The sequence below is a fragment of the Alligator sinensis genome, unplaced genomic scaffold (assembly GCF_000455745.1).
Source record: "Alligator sinensis unplaced genomic scaffold, ASM45574v1 scaffold173_5, whole genome shotgun sequence".
Lineage (NCBI taxonomy): Eukaryota > Metazoa > Chordata > Crocodylia > Alligatoridae > Alligator > Alligator sinensis.
The window spans coordinates 1,762,147-1,776,868 of NW_005842198.1; positions in this window are offsets into that span (position 1 = coordinate 1,762,147).

Below are 14,722 nucleotides of genomic sequence, written 5' to 3' on the forward strand. Positions count from 1 at the left end.
CTGGATTCTCAGTATTTTCTTCCTCTGTCCAGAATGTCCATTCCAGGCAGCACCTGAGAACAGATAGACAGCTAGCTCAAACTTCACATTCTTGTTAGATTTATTCTAAATGTGATGGCTCTTAAGTAACATGATTTGTGATGATCTCCGCCCCACCCTACCCTCAACTCTCCCCAGTCCCCCATCCTTCCCTAGGAGGTGGGGGATTACTCAGCTGTCTGTACTGGGAAGTGGGGAAGTTATTTTGCAACTTTCCCATTGTTTGAGACATTCTTTTGTCTTTTGTTCCTCAAAGAAGCCACACTGTCAAAGGCCCTCATTGGACGGCGTAGGGTTCCTAGAAACCTTCAGGTGATCAGGGTGGATTGAAAAGTAGGTTGAAAACGTGAATATGACCTTAATTGTACAATGTATTGTCTCATCATGTTTCCAGGTGAGTTAATAAAATTGCAGTCTAATTAAACCACACCCTCTTCACCTTGTCCTTCTTGTGGTTTGGCTGAAGCAATTTACTCTGACCTATGCTTATGGCTAGAATGTACTTACATAAAAATCTTCATTTCCTTCATTTTCTCTTAAAACATCTAATTTAAGAGCAGTTGGAGGAAATGTATACATAAATAATAAAGTAAATGTACCTCCTTCCCTTTCCACAAGCATTTATCTTTTTGAATAATTTGGCTGAGATTATTCATCCTTTATTATATAAGCAAGAAACCAGTTGCAGTATGACCATGAGTGAATCAGATGTAAACTTTGGGTAAGATTTAGAAACTGTATCTGATATTTTCAGTTGACGACAATTTCTATTTTAAATGCTAGGGTACTGACTCTAGCAGCAGATTTTGTGCCTAATCATCAGAACCTCAATTTTTAAATTTGCAATATATAGTCTGCTTGTCAAAAGCTTAATGTAAATATTTTGAAGTTCTAGTCTCTCCATCAGTGGTAAAATTACATTGATATCCAGACAGAAACTGAATTATACAGCAATGCTACTTTGAACTATGGCCTTGATACAGCCATGTGTTGAGCACAAGTTTAATTTTATGCCTATGAAAATAGCATTCAGTGGAACTGCTAGCTTAAGTTAAATGAAAGTGATGTTGCAGTCATGATGCTCCAGGAAATATATGAGAAGTAAGAATTTTTGTGGGTGGTATCTTTTATCTGCCCAACTGCATGGCTGGGTATAAGACCAATAAAAGATATCACCCACAAAAATTTTGCCTCTGGTTAAAGTTAAGCACTTTTGTAAGTGCATGCAAGATCAGGGTCTATAACTTTGCAAATTTTCCACAACTGTAGTCTCAGTTCTGGTAATAAATCTGTATGTAGTTGACCTTCATCCCTTGACTTGACTTCGATATCTGCTAATTCCTTTTTACAAAATAAATTGCATCAACCATATCCACATTTAGCCAACTGCAGTTCAAATTGTTTTTGTTCTTTCTCATAAGTTCCTTCAGCAGATTAAATGCTGATGCACTGAACTAACTGCTCTTGGCTGAAGTGGGCAAGTATAATTTGATTAGTATAGATTCTGGAATTGGGTAAGTACTGTATCAGTCTCCTCCCTAGAAAATAGGTGACATGTCATGGGATATTAAGTATGGCCATTTAATGTAAAAACTCAGATAATACATGAGTTAAATGGAGAAAATGAGAGAAAGCTTTTAAGCATTCTCCCAAGACAGATTGCAGAATAATATTATTGTACATGCAAGTAGTGCTGATTGACACAGTCACAAAGCCATTATACTAGTATGGTATAAAATCATTATAGTAAAAAGCATTTCAGCGCTTCAGAGTGATAGTAGCAACATATAATGAATTATCAATAAAGAACTGGTGATTCAGTTACATTACATATGAATAGAAAGCTTCCTGTTATATAATTTTAATCTGCCAGTCTGACAAGTGACTTGAATATTTAATTTTTTCTCCAGGTATATGAAACATCCTTTTCTTAATTTTACCAGAGACTGCAATTTTACAGAGGACAGAATTGAGCTACAATAAGCAGTGTTTTTAATTAAGGGTTGCATAAGCAGAGGTTTCAACAAGGGGACCCTTTGGATCAACTCTGTTTGGAGGTAAAAGGAAACAGGATCAGCTTCTGAGATCAAGGTATTAAATAAACATTCTTTCCTGTTTATGGCAAATAAACATAAAGCACAATCTTGCCAGCTCAAGGGCAGTAATTCTTTAATACTTTGATTTTGTCACATCATTAAGCCCTTGAAGTTTATGGCATTGCAACTGATATCTGCCATGAACTCAAGGAAAAATAACTGTTACCATCAGGAATCAAAACATTACATTTTTAATGCTTTGATCCTGTTGAGGAATCTGTCTGGCACCTGTGTGGGGTTCTACTGAAGTCTGCTGGATTTTGTGAGAGCATAAGTGTCTGCATGTGTGATTCTATTACAGGACCAGGGTCTTTAGGTCTATCTTTTCCCTTCAAATGGTTATTTAGTATTTGGAGTATGAATATAATTATACTTAAGACAGAGATGGATGGGTTACAATTTGAAAACACATTTACCATTAAAAGGCAGGGAAATAGGTTATATCTGACCTGAATATCTTCAAAACATATTTTTAAAAATAATTGAAAAATAAGTTTACTATGCTTGCTTGTTTGCTTGGGGTGGGAGTGGGGGGGCAGGAAGGGGAGGATCCAAAGACAAGCTCAAGTGGTTCCAGTTCTACAACTAAGGGTCCATACAAATGGCACATTTCTACTGATCGGATCACAGTTCCACTGGTAGAAATGCTAGCATTCAAGCTGTTTCTAACAGTCCAAAATGGTGGGTCCCATAGAAACTTCTACCTTGTCTGATGAGGTAGAAGTTCCCTTCAGTAAAGCTTCCACCAGTTGAAGGAATGCATGTGCACTTACCTGAACAATAGAAGCCCCTGCACTGTCTTCAAGCATCCCAGTGTCCTCACCTACCTCCCCAGAGAGGCAGTAATTCAGCTGGATTCCACTAGTCCAACCAAATAACAGAGCAAACCCCTCCCCACACCTTGAGGACTGGGAAAGCTCAGTCCTTCTTCACAGTACCACATTTGGCAATCCTTTGAACAAGCCCCTGAGCTTCTAATGCATCCTCTGCCACCCAGTTGGGTAGTCAGGGAAGCATTCAGGGCTGAGAACTGGGGTGGGGAAGTTGTCCCCACCCACTCCCCAGACTGAAGTTCCCAGTGTAAGGAGTGGGTGAGGGTTTTGCTCTGTTGATCCAGTTCCTCCCAGGAATGGGCTGAAAGGGGAGGGGAGCAAGGGGTCTGTGGACATGGGGTGTGCAAAACAGGGTGCATTCAATTCGGATTCAGCTCAAATTGGGGACAGTGATTCAATTAATTGGTTCAGATCACTGTCCTGATTTGATTCGGCCGAATCTGAAGATCCAATGCTGATTCAGAGAATCATCATAGACCATAGACACAGTTTTAAATGTTTTTTCTACATACCTTGAGGTACCAGGCATGGCTTGTGAATGTTGCAATGGTGGGGCAGATGGAGCATCCCATAGGAGCACAAGGGGGCCCCCCACATGCTTGGCAGTGAACCTGGCAGTGGACTGGAAGTACTTTCGGTCCACTTCCGGGTCCACCACCAAGTGCATTGCCTCCTGCCGCCCCCCCCCACCGTTCCCCTTTGGCTCAGTGATTGGCTGCAGGGGGACCCTGGGTGCCCCCTAGACCCAGGAGGCACTGGTCACTAAGCTGGTGGGGTGTGTGTGTGTGGGGGGGTGGGCCCTTGCATGCTCCCTGAAGGACCCGGAAGTGGACCAGAAGTGCTTCTAGTCCACTTCCGGGTCTGCTGCTGAGTGCTTTGGGGACCCCCCAGCACTCCTGGGGGATGCTGCATCCGCCCCACCATTGCAGTATTCATGAGCTGCCTGGTACCTTGGGGTATGTAGAAAAAACATTTAAAGCTGTGTCTATGTCCGAATCATCAAATCTTTCCAAATCTCTCTGAATCAATTCAGAGGGTTCTGATTTGATTCAGAGAGATTAAAGGGTCTCCTGATTCGATTTGGATTCAGAGATTCAGCATCGAATCTGGCCAAATCTCCGCCGAATCGAATCAGTGACCAAAGCTTTGCACAGCCCTATTGTGGGCATGGGAAGGAAGTTTGGGGCTAGGGTGCCAGTTTTCAGGTACTGTGGTGGGGTAGGGGGAAGCTCTGTCCCCACCTCCAAGGATTTGAGAGCCCCTAGCTCTGGCTATGGTGGCTTTCTGTTGGCAAAGCCCTGACACCATACCCGTTGCTATGGGTCTCCTGTGAAAGTCTGACAGCTGAGATGGAGGGAGGGGGTGTTATGAGGAGGGGGTGTGAGGTCCCTTGTAGCAGACAGCCAAAGCAGCCCTGACCTGTGCCCCTGGGCTTTTCACTTGTCTCCAGCCATACAGGTACCTTGCAAAGTATGCAGGGATGTAGGCTTTGGGGTCCCATGGCTGGGTGCCTTCCCCAGTGCTGGCTGTCTGCAGAGCACACAGTCAGCCTCCTGAATACTTGTACACAGTTCTACTGGTAGGGTTTCCAATTGCTCAAAATAAACTGCTAAACTTCCACCAGTTCATTTGAAATGTTATAGCTGACACACAACAGACACCAAGCAAGTGAAAAACAAATCCGATTGTGACAAGTCAGAGTAAAACTTTGAGTTTATAATATATTTACAATACTAATATTACTAACACCAAGCACTCCATATTCATTATGAAGGCCTCAATAGCATGAGTGGTTTATAATCTAAAGACTTGGGGTGGGGCATCATGGTAGCAAGAAGCAAGCGGGGACTGCCCACGGCCACCAGTGTCAGTGGTGGTGAGTGGGGACTGCCTACAGCCACCGGTGGTGTTGGCAGTGGCGAGCAGGGACTGCCCGCAGCTGCTGCTGGCAGTGTCAGCAGCGGCTGGGGAGGGGGGTGGCAAGTAGCAAGTGGGGACCGCCTGCAGATGCCGCCGGCCATGTCAGTAGTGGTGGGGGAGGGGGGGGGTGGCGAGTGGCGACTGCCTGCAGAAGCCGGTGGTGGTCTCGGTGGTGGCCAATCTCAGAGGGGGCATGTCTCCCCCTGTGTCCCTCCTACACTTCACCTATGGTTGAACACTTAACTGTTCCTTTGTTTTGGCTATTGTTTCATATCACATTTTTTACTTTTATAGATGGCTGTATCTGTAGAAGATTGAAACCATATCTTCTCTTCCCTTACCCACCAAATGCTAGCAGCTTTCAACTGAAGACCGCTTTTTCACTACCCTGAACACTCTTGGGAGTCAAATGCTTTTTGACAGCTTAAAAAGAAGCCATTTTAATCATAAGCAGAGTCATTATATTGGAGTTTGCAAAGACCTTAACAGTGAAGAGAAACCCAGGTGACTTCTTTGCAACTAATCAGTTAAAGATCCTACAGGAAAAAGAATCATTGACCACTTGCTCGAACATGTTGTGGTGCAAAAAAGATCAGGTCTCTTTAATCTTTAAACTGAAATATTTTGGAATAAATCTTCAACTGGTGTAGTGGTTGCTCCACTGACTTTAATGGAGCTAGGCTGAACTCCATCATTTTAGTGTATGACCATTTCCACTTTAATATATATATATATATATATATATATATTTGTATACAGTTTTGAGGAAAGACAGAGAGATTTGTGAGAGAAGATAGTCCAGAACTGCTTAATACTGATCTAATTTCTAAAACTGACTCCAACAGTAGACTTGGGCAAATCACTGAACTTCCATACCTCAGTGTCTCCATCTGTCAGACAGGGATAACACCAGTTACTGCCACCAAGGATGCTGTGAAGATTAATTAGTGAAATATTCATATCATACTTTGAATGTGAAATGCACTACAGAAGTTCTAAGCATTTTAATTACTTGACTCAATGCATCCTCAACAATCAAATTATGTTTTTCCTTTTTTTCTTAATAAAGGAATTACAAAATCTCAGTAAAGCACAGCAAGGTAATTCATTAAAAATGAATGACTGCCCTATTAAACTTGCACACACCCTAAAATGTGGTTATAACCACACACCCAGTTGGCGGCATTGCTTGAGCATTTTATAACTTTAACCTAGTAGCATATTATTACGTGTAGTAGAATCAGCAGTTATCAAAGGGATAGGAAGTGCTGATGCATGTTAAATGCACATTACCTCTTTGGCATCAGCAGATTTGGTGCATCCATTGCTGGCAATAAAAACCATGTTGGGCAAATTCAACCAATGGTACGAAAAGATTAATTAGGGTACAGTTAATGCAAGTAGTGTTTAGACATGATTCAAGTAATTTGAGACATAAAGGCTTGTGGTGTACTGAATTAATGCCAGTACTATAAAAATTATGAGAATTAATTTAGTGCTTGTGAAAGGGAGAAAGTAATAGTTCCAGCTTCAGCCTGGGCAAGAGTCATGCATTACCGTCTCTCTAACTGTTGCTGCAACACCTTATCCTTCCTGCTGTTAGTCCTCTCTGATTTCATGTATTCATGAATATTTTGGGGACAGAAATAGCAATTTAATGGCCAAAGAGCCACTAAATTGCCTGTTCTTTTTAATGTAGCAGCCTTCAAGGGACAATGACCATCTTCCAAGAGAAATTTAGTTAGTCCACATGTATATCCTTCTACACCACAAAAGCAACACATAAACAGAAGAGGTACCCTGGCTTTCCAAAGCAAACCAGGCTTTAGCTATATAATTTCTAGCTCAGATAAGTAAGTGGAGGAGGAAGCTATTAAATCAGAGAGTAAGCCTGCTAGTTAGGGTGATAGCTTGGGACTCTGGGTTCAGATGGTGATCTGCTACAGGCTTCCTGTGTGATCTTAAGCAAGTTGCTTATCTTATAGAAAAATGATCAAACTGCAACAATTATAAGGGGACAGAGGATCTGCTGGCACATATCAATTGTGCATCTGTCCATTTTTGCCCCACTTGTAAGTTAAAACCAAACTGGAGCAATTTACATCTATTTTATTCAGGAGTAAATTGCCCCAGGTTATCTTTCTTTTCTATGGAACAATACTGAGAAGATGGTTACCCTGCATCAGCTGTCCTGCAGTAAGTCCAGGCATTGTGCTTTCTTGCTCTAATTTGTTTGCTTGTCAATAGGAATGTTTGGATAAATACATTAAATAATATTAGGCATTCAGACACTATGACAATGTGGGCCATGTAAGTCTTAGACAGAAAGCATCTTTATTGTAAAGTAGGGAACTGCTTTCAAACTGCAAAAAAATATCTATATACAGGAAATAAAGTCGACACAAAGGAAGAGTATTTAGAAAGGGCCTGTTTAGCCTCTTGCCTAATCAGATCTCTTTACTGGCTTCCACTTATCTTTTTCATTGCGTTTGGTCTTCAATTTGAATGCTCTGCACAGCTCTACTCATCTTCAGCTCTATGCTTCTGTCTTTCTTCAGCTTTTCCCTTGACCTTTAATATGCTCAAGTGTTTTGGCTCCCATTTGAATCCTTCCCTTTCTCTTCTTTCCACTTTCTTTAGTGCTGCCCCCAAAGCTTGGAACTATAGTTTACTCCTCATAGAACAGATAAAGCTCCTCTTAGGCCAGAAGATTCTTTGATGATAGTTCAAATCCCTCAATTTATTCTATGAATTCATCAAACAAACATCAAGTAAATGTTAGAACAGTTAGAAACAATAAGAAAACTAACAACAAATATAAGAAAATAATGTATGTAATCTAGCTGGTGATCATATTTACATACCAAGTTTTTGTTTTGTTTAATTTTGTTAATTGCTTTTTCTTACAGGAAAATTTTGGTATAAATTATCAATTTTTTTCATTTTTTCTACTACATTTTACCAAAATTTGAGCTACAGTTATAAGAATTGTTTTATAAATTTCCCAATTTCCCTGACCTTAAGCACTATGATACTATGATACCATGATACTTCTGGAAAAAAATTAATGTCAGATGAAAAAAAACTTTGCATTTTTTTAATGTTATCATTTTTTAAAAATGGATGTGTTTATATTTTTGACCCCATCTAATATACTAACTGTGTGTCACAGACCACCCACCATAGAAAGTGATGCAAAAAGTGAATCACTCTTCCCAGAGAAATTATTACCCAGTGGCTTTCATATGGAGGTTGAACCTAGAGTTATAGGGTGTCTACAGATGTTTAGGGGCTGCACTCTAACTCATGGCACTTTAAACAAAGCACCATGCCCCACCCCCAACCCAACAGATGTTGGGTCAGGGGGGCTCTAGGTTGTTGCACTGGCCCTGGCCAGCAGGCAGGGTACCTGGCTGGGATACTTGGGGAAGTTGGGCTGTGTCCATAAGGCGAGGGGGTTCCCTTCCCCAACCCCCTGCCTGGGCTTTTTGACAATAGCAGCAGCAGCAGCTGCTGGCTCTGCTTTGCTGTGGCCAGGGTATGGAGGAGGGGCATGGTGGAATGGAGTCCCCCTCACTTCACAGCCCTGACCTGGCTTCCCCAGTACCCCAGCCAGTGTAGCAAAGCCCAGCCAGCAGCTGTGTACTGCTCCCTCCCCATCCTACTTCCCCTGGCTAGGGACTTACATTACACATAAACCAGTTTAAGTGATCAGAAACTGATTTAAAACTGTAACAGAACAGATGTTCATTGCACATAAATTAGTTTGAAAATGCCTGAAACTGGTTTGAGATAAACCTGGTTGAATATAGTATCAGACTTAACTGCTTTGGGTCAAACCAGTTTATGCAATGTCTGTCCCAGACTCCTTACTAGTTTAAGATAAATCAGAATCCCCCAGCATCCCAGTATGCTCTCTGGGCTGGGTTGGGCTCTCTCCTCTGCAGCAGGGCTGGCCGCTCCTCTCTGCTCCCTGGCTATAGTTCTGCAGGCTGCTCCCTGGCTGTAGTTCTGCAGGCTGCTCACCCCTCTCCCCCTCACCACTCCCTGCTAAGCAGCAATTCCTACCTCCACTCTGCCTTGCGGAGAGGTGTCTGTGTATTAGCTAGCAGACCACATGCTGGCTACGGTCCCTGCTGAATCAATAGGTAGAATCAACAGGTAATGTCCCTCGGTTGTTTTCTTAATGGGGTGATAAACACTGAGTTAGGGGTGATAAACACTGTTATCAATTCCCTGCTGGGTTAATCAGAGTGTCCTGCTACAGCCTGCCCACAGCCGTGCTCAGTACTGTACAAGGGAAGGGAGGGCTGCCCTAGCACTGCACCCCACCCCCCCAGCTTCTAGCCTGACCCACTGCAGGCATGTACCTGCATTTCTGGGATGTCTGTCTGGTTACAAAACTGATTTAGCCTAGCCAGGTTAGATTAACCTGCAAAGATTGAATCAATTCAGGCTCAGGCTTTTTGAATGTCTGTCCTAGCCCCTGACAATACAGGGGTTGGGGCTGGGCTTGTGCTTACCTGTGCAAGCACCAGCCCAGCCCTGCAAAGCACAAAAAATTAACCCTTGAGGGAACACACGTTCCTTAAGGTGCTCTGTCCCATAGTGCTTTCAGCTAATAGCTGATCTAATGAGGGTTAATTTTTTGCATGACTAGCCATTTTAAAAGCACTTTGCAGTCATGCATGTGTATTAAGTTATGGCTGTAAAGCACTTTCAGGGGCCTTATTACGTGAAAAATATAACGTGTGTAAGTGCCCATAGATCCAGATCTTTTTGCTTCCTTGCCTCCTCTTACAGTTCTCATGTGGGAAAGAGACAACATCTAGATCTAATTACCATCTCACTGGTGATGGAGATTACTCTGTTATTACAGTTTGCCCTCTTATTGCTGGCCACCAGCCCCAAGTTCTAGATAGGTGAAAGATCAACTCCAACAAGAACTCACACTTGCATGCTTCAGGTTAATATGCTATCCTAATGAGAAACCTCCATTTCCTTTCCTTCTTGCAGTTGACTCTGCTTTTGCCTGCCAACTCAGGAGCCCTTCCTGACCCAAAGACTCCCATTACTTCCTTTCCCTTTCATCTTTGTGTGGAAAACTGAACTAATTCTGTTAGTAATGGAAATAAAATTTGCCTTAAATCACTTAGAGCACGTCCACACATGCAGGGGCTACCACCCCCTGTAGGGCCCATGTGCCCCAGCTCCACTTGCTCCCTCAGCCCCCCCAATGGCTTCCCCACCCAGCGCCAGCCCCCACAGCCACCCCCAGACCCCCAATGGTTGCCCCACCTGGCCCCAGCCTCCTGGCACTAAAAAAAAAAACAAAAAGGAACTGCACTCTCTGGCTGTGGCAGTGGGGTGACCCCCGCCAGTGACATCCCACGCCTGTCCCCTGACCCTCATCACTGCCCTGCCTGTCCCCAGCATCCCAGCAATTAATAAAAAGAAGCCCCACACTCAATGGCAGTAGCAGTTGCCGTTGGGGTCACTGCAACCTCATGGCAGAGTCCCCCCCTCCATCCACACAACACAGGGCAGCAGGGACTGGCCCCAGCCACCTGGCACCTGCACTGCCACTGCCACTGCCCCATCACGTGGGTGCAGACCAGGTCGGCAGGGTGCCATGTGGCTCTTTGCACTGCCAGGTAGTTGGGGTCACTGCGACTGTCACCTGGGGCCCAGCACTGCTCAGCCTGAGTGGCCCCAGCTGCCTGACAGTGCATGGAGCCATGAAGCACCCTGCCAACCCAGGCTGCGGCAGTGCAGGTGCCAGGCAGCCAAGGCCAGTCCCTGCTGCTCCCCAATGCCCCATGCTTTGTGGGGGGGGCTCTGCCACAAGGCCCCAGTGACCCCAACAGCAGCTGCTACTGCCAGTGAGTGTGGGGCTTTCTTTTTCTTTTTTAATTGCTGGGATGCTGGGGCCAGGTGGAGCAGAGATGGGGGGACTTGGGGGCAGGCAGGGGATGGGGCCAGGTGGAGCAGTGACCTGGGGGGCTTAAGGAGTGGGCAGGGGATGGGACCCCCTCCCCCTCCTCCTCCTCCTCCAGGCCCCTCCCCCCCACTTACTGGCATGGAGCCTGGGTCCAGTTCCCTGCAGTCAGCACATTGTCTGCCCTACATGGGCAGGCAGAGTGCTTCAGCACCGGGGCGAGGGCCAGCCATAGAGATGCTCTGGCTGGCTACCAGAACATCGCTGTGTAGGACCCTAGCCTCCAGTTGCTTCAAGGCATGTGCCCTCCCCAACGTTTTCCGCTGGGGTATTTTTTAATCCCTGAGTATCCAAGGGTCTAATTTTGTACCCACAGTGCAATTTTTTTTGTTTTGTTTTTTTGCTATAAAAGGCAAAAGGTATATGCGCGCTTGTCTGGATGTACCCTTAGTGACTATTATAAATCCAAAAGGTCTCCTTTTGTGAAATCCACCTTATTTGCCCATTATTTTAAAATATTATTTTTGAATAACGATACTATTAAACTTTAAATGGCTACATTAATTTATTTTTAGTAATCAGCATCTGTAAATTCATAGGTTAGTAAAAGTCAAGAAGCGCTACTAAAAGAAAAATCAGGAAAACAGTAATAATCTCTAGGTTTCCTAAACCATTATTATATAGTATATAATTAATGAAAGGGAAAAGGGGAGCTGCTTACAAGCATCAGTGTTTATGAAGTATGTATGTCTTGCCAGTGTCTCAGGATTGCCTATTTCTACCTGATTATCTGCCTGTGGTTCAGACAGTGGCATAACTAGGATGGAGCAACCAAGGTAGCAGCCCTGACCACCAACTTGAAGAGGGGACTGTGGAAAAAGCAGCTGCCATTGCTGTCACATAATCATGCTGTGGTGTGGCAGCAACTGGAAGCTGCTGCTGCCCCTGTATGTGGCAACTTCCTTGGGCACCTAGCTGCATCATTATGCTTCTGGGCCAAAATGCTTCCTTATTTCTCATCATCAATGTATCAAGATTTTCTTCTTGTCTTCATTTCTAGTGCTTCATTTTTCCTGTTATGCAGTATTGCCTGTTATCCTTTTAAAAAGGTTTCAGCTATTCCCATCATCCCTCACACAAAATATAATCCTAGTAATTGTTCATAATAGGCTTCCTTATAAGTAGAGCTGAGAAAAATGTTATCAATGAATAGTTAGTGTCACAACCCAAAGGGTGTGATTTTTGTTTTTGTGTGCTTCGGCACTGCTAAATTGTTCCTGCTAAATTGCAGCTTCCTTGCACGGTGGTGTTTTCTGCTGCAAAAGAAACCCCCGGTGCAAGGGAGAATTTCCCGCCAATTTGAAGCTTTCTTTGCAGGGTGCATTTCTTTGTTGCAGCACAGAAATGCTCGTTGCAAAGAGTTCCCGCCATTTGTATGCTAATTCGAGTCCCATTATTGGCCAGTTCTAAATTATTCACACGTGGCGGCTAGTGATTGGCTTGCTAGCCGTATAAAAGGCTTGAGTGGTTTCCGCTCAACCTCTAGCCTCTCCCCGTCACCGAGCGCAATCCAGACGTATCCCTTCCCGCGCGCAAGAGAACCGAACCCACGGAGCCTAGCAAACTTCGTGTGAGTGAGTGAACAGAAGGACCCACGGAGCCTAGCAAACTTCGTGTGAATCCTTGACTGATCTCAGAGCTCTTCTACCCGGGTTCGAGTCCTGCAGGTTTATTTTCCCGTCGCCGAAACCCTTTGCGACATACCCTCATATTTTTCATCTTCCCGTCACCGGAAACCCTTTGCGACATACCCTCATGCCCTGCAGGTTTGAGTTTTGTTTTCTTTTCTGTCTGTAACCGCAACTCAAGCAAGTTTTCCAGCCTACACCACTGCCATCTCGGTGTAAGTAAACAATCTTTAAAACTACCGCTACGCGTTTGTGCCTAATTCCAGCTCGACGGCCTTCCCTCTCTGACCCGGCGTGCCCGGGCTGCTGGCCACAGCCCACGTGCAGCACGGAAAAGGGCTCGGGTCGCTCCCGGCCCGCACAGTTAGTTCAATTAAAAAGGAGTTCAGAGGTGGCAAAATATATCTGTAAAATTAGGTCAAATTCAATTAATGCTTTTCTCCAAAATAAAAAGGTTTGTGTTGAGAGGGGGAGGGACAATTTTAAAATGTCAAAATATGTTTGAATGAAAATTTTGCCTGTTCATTTTCAAACAACTTTTGTTATTTAAACAATTAATATAATTGAAAACCATTAAAAACCATGAAATAGTCAAACATTTAATTTGAGGTTGAATGAAACATATTGATTTGAAAGGAAATATTTCAGTGTTTTTGTTTCAATAAGGAAATTCTATTTCTGTTTGACACAAACCATTTTTCCCTGATTCTCAGTTCAGTCACTGATCCTAAACACTCATCCAGATCTATTTATAAATTGTTTGCAGAACAGCTCCATTAAAATTATTCCCTCTAATAGCCTAACTATCACCTCTTTTTCCCTTTAAGGTCCAGATGGCCTTTTTCACACTAAATGATGCCTACCATGCCCTATTCTCAATGTTAACTGAATGCTGTTTGCCTATTACAGTGGTAAGTTCCTAAAAATATAAAAATACACATATTCAGTGATCTGTAATTTGTTTGTGTACGTTCCATACACATGTCAGGCACTTGCTCAAAATGTGGGACTATACTGAGGTCTCATAGGCGAACTCTAGGTCTATTCTGGGCCCAGAACACTAGGCCCAGTGTGAAAATTGGCCTTTATTGATGAAAAGCCAAACTACAAAATACACATAATCTCTCTCCCTTTTCTTTTGCTCTATTTCCGTAGATCTAGCTGATGAAATAAGACTAGAGCTGCACTTCCTGTAAGGTCCACTTCCTCTTTTCAGATCCCTGCTGCTTGCTTCTAGGATCTTCTGGTCCCTGCTGTGTATATATTCTACTCTTTTTAAGAAGAGACCTGATCATGTTTCTCGTTCTCACACTGTCTATTGCTACTGCCTGCCAACCTTATATTGGAACCTCTAGGCAGCTTCAAGTCTGACAAATCTTTGCATTTAGCATTAAACAATCTCTTAGCTGTTAGTGGTCAGTATTAATTTAGTAATACTTGCTGGTTTTTATTCTCTCTCATCTGCTTTGATTCCAACAAAAGGACAGATTTCAACAGATTCACCTCCTGGGTGCATCCACACATGCAAGCGTATGCACTTGCAGCAGCTCAAATAGAAGTGGTGCAAATCTGAGCTGGGGCTTTTTGCTTCAGTGCATGTACTTGAACATGCACTTTGCTGTGGAGCAAAGTTTGCTACTTGGGGCAAAATAACCCTGCCTGGCTTCTCCCAGATCTGCAGCCAGGGGGAGCTAGAGCCCAGGGCCAGCACCTGTGAGGTCCCCAGCAATAAAAAAACCTGCCCTGGCCAGCAGCTCAGGGTTACTTGACCTCAGGAGCTTCTGGGGCCCAGGCAATTGGTATCTGGGGACACTAGCCCCTTGTGTCAGCTAGACTGATGAAGCCGCATACCAAATTCACTTTTTAAAATACCCCAAAATCCACATTCTTCCACAATTAGAACAAAAGAGAGAGAGAAAGGGGGATTGATCAGATGGGCAATGTTTTATTGCTATATTTACAATGTTAAAGAAATGTGGACGCCTACCAGTGTCTATAGCATCATAATAAAATAAATCTTAAATATCTATATGTTTTAATGTTTGCTTTGGGTTTCCTTATCACATGGTGGGTGTGTGATAGGGGATGTGGGGTTTGTAGGAGGGGTTGGGACGGGAGGTGGGGGGATGTGGGTGGGTGTGGAGGGATGTGGGGGGATGTGAGTTACTGTGTGGGTAGGTGTGGGGGGGCTGTGTGTGTGGGGGCTGC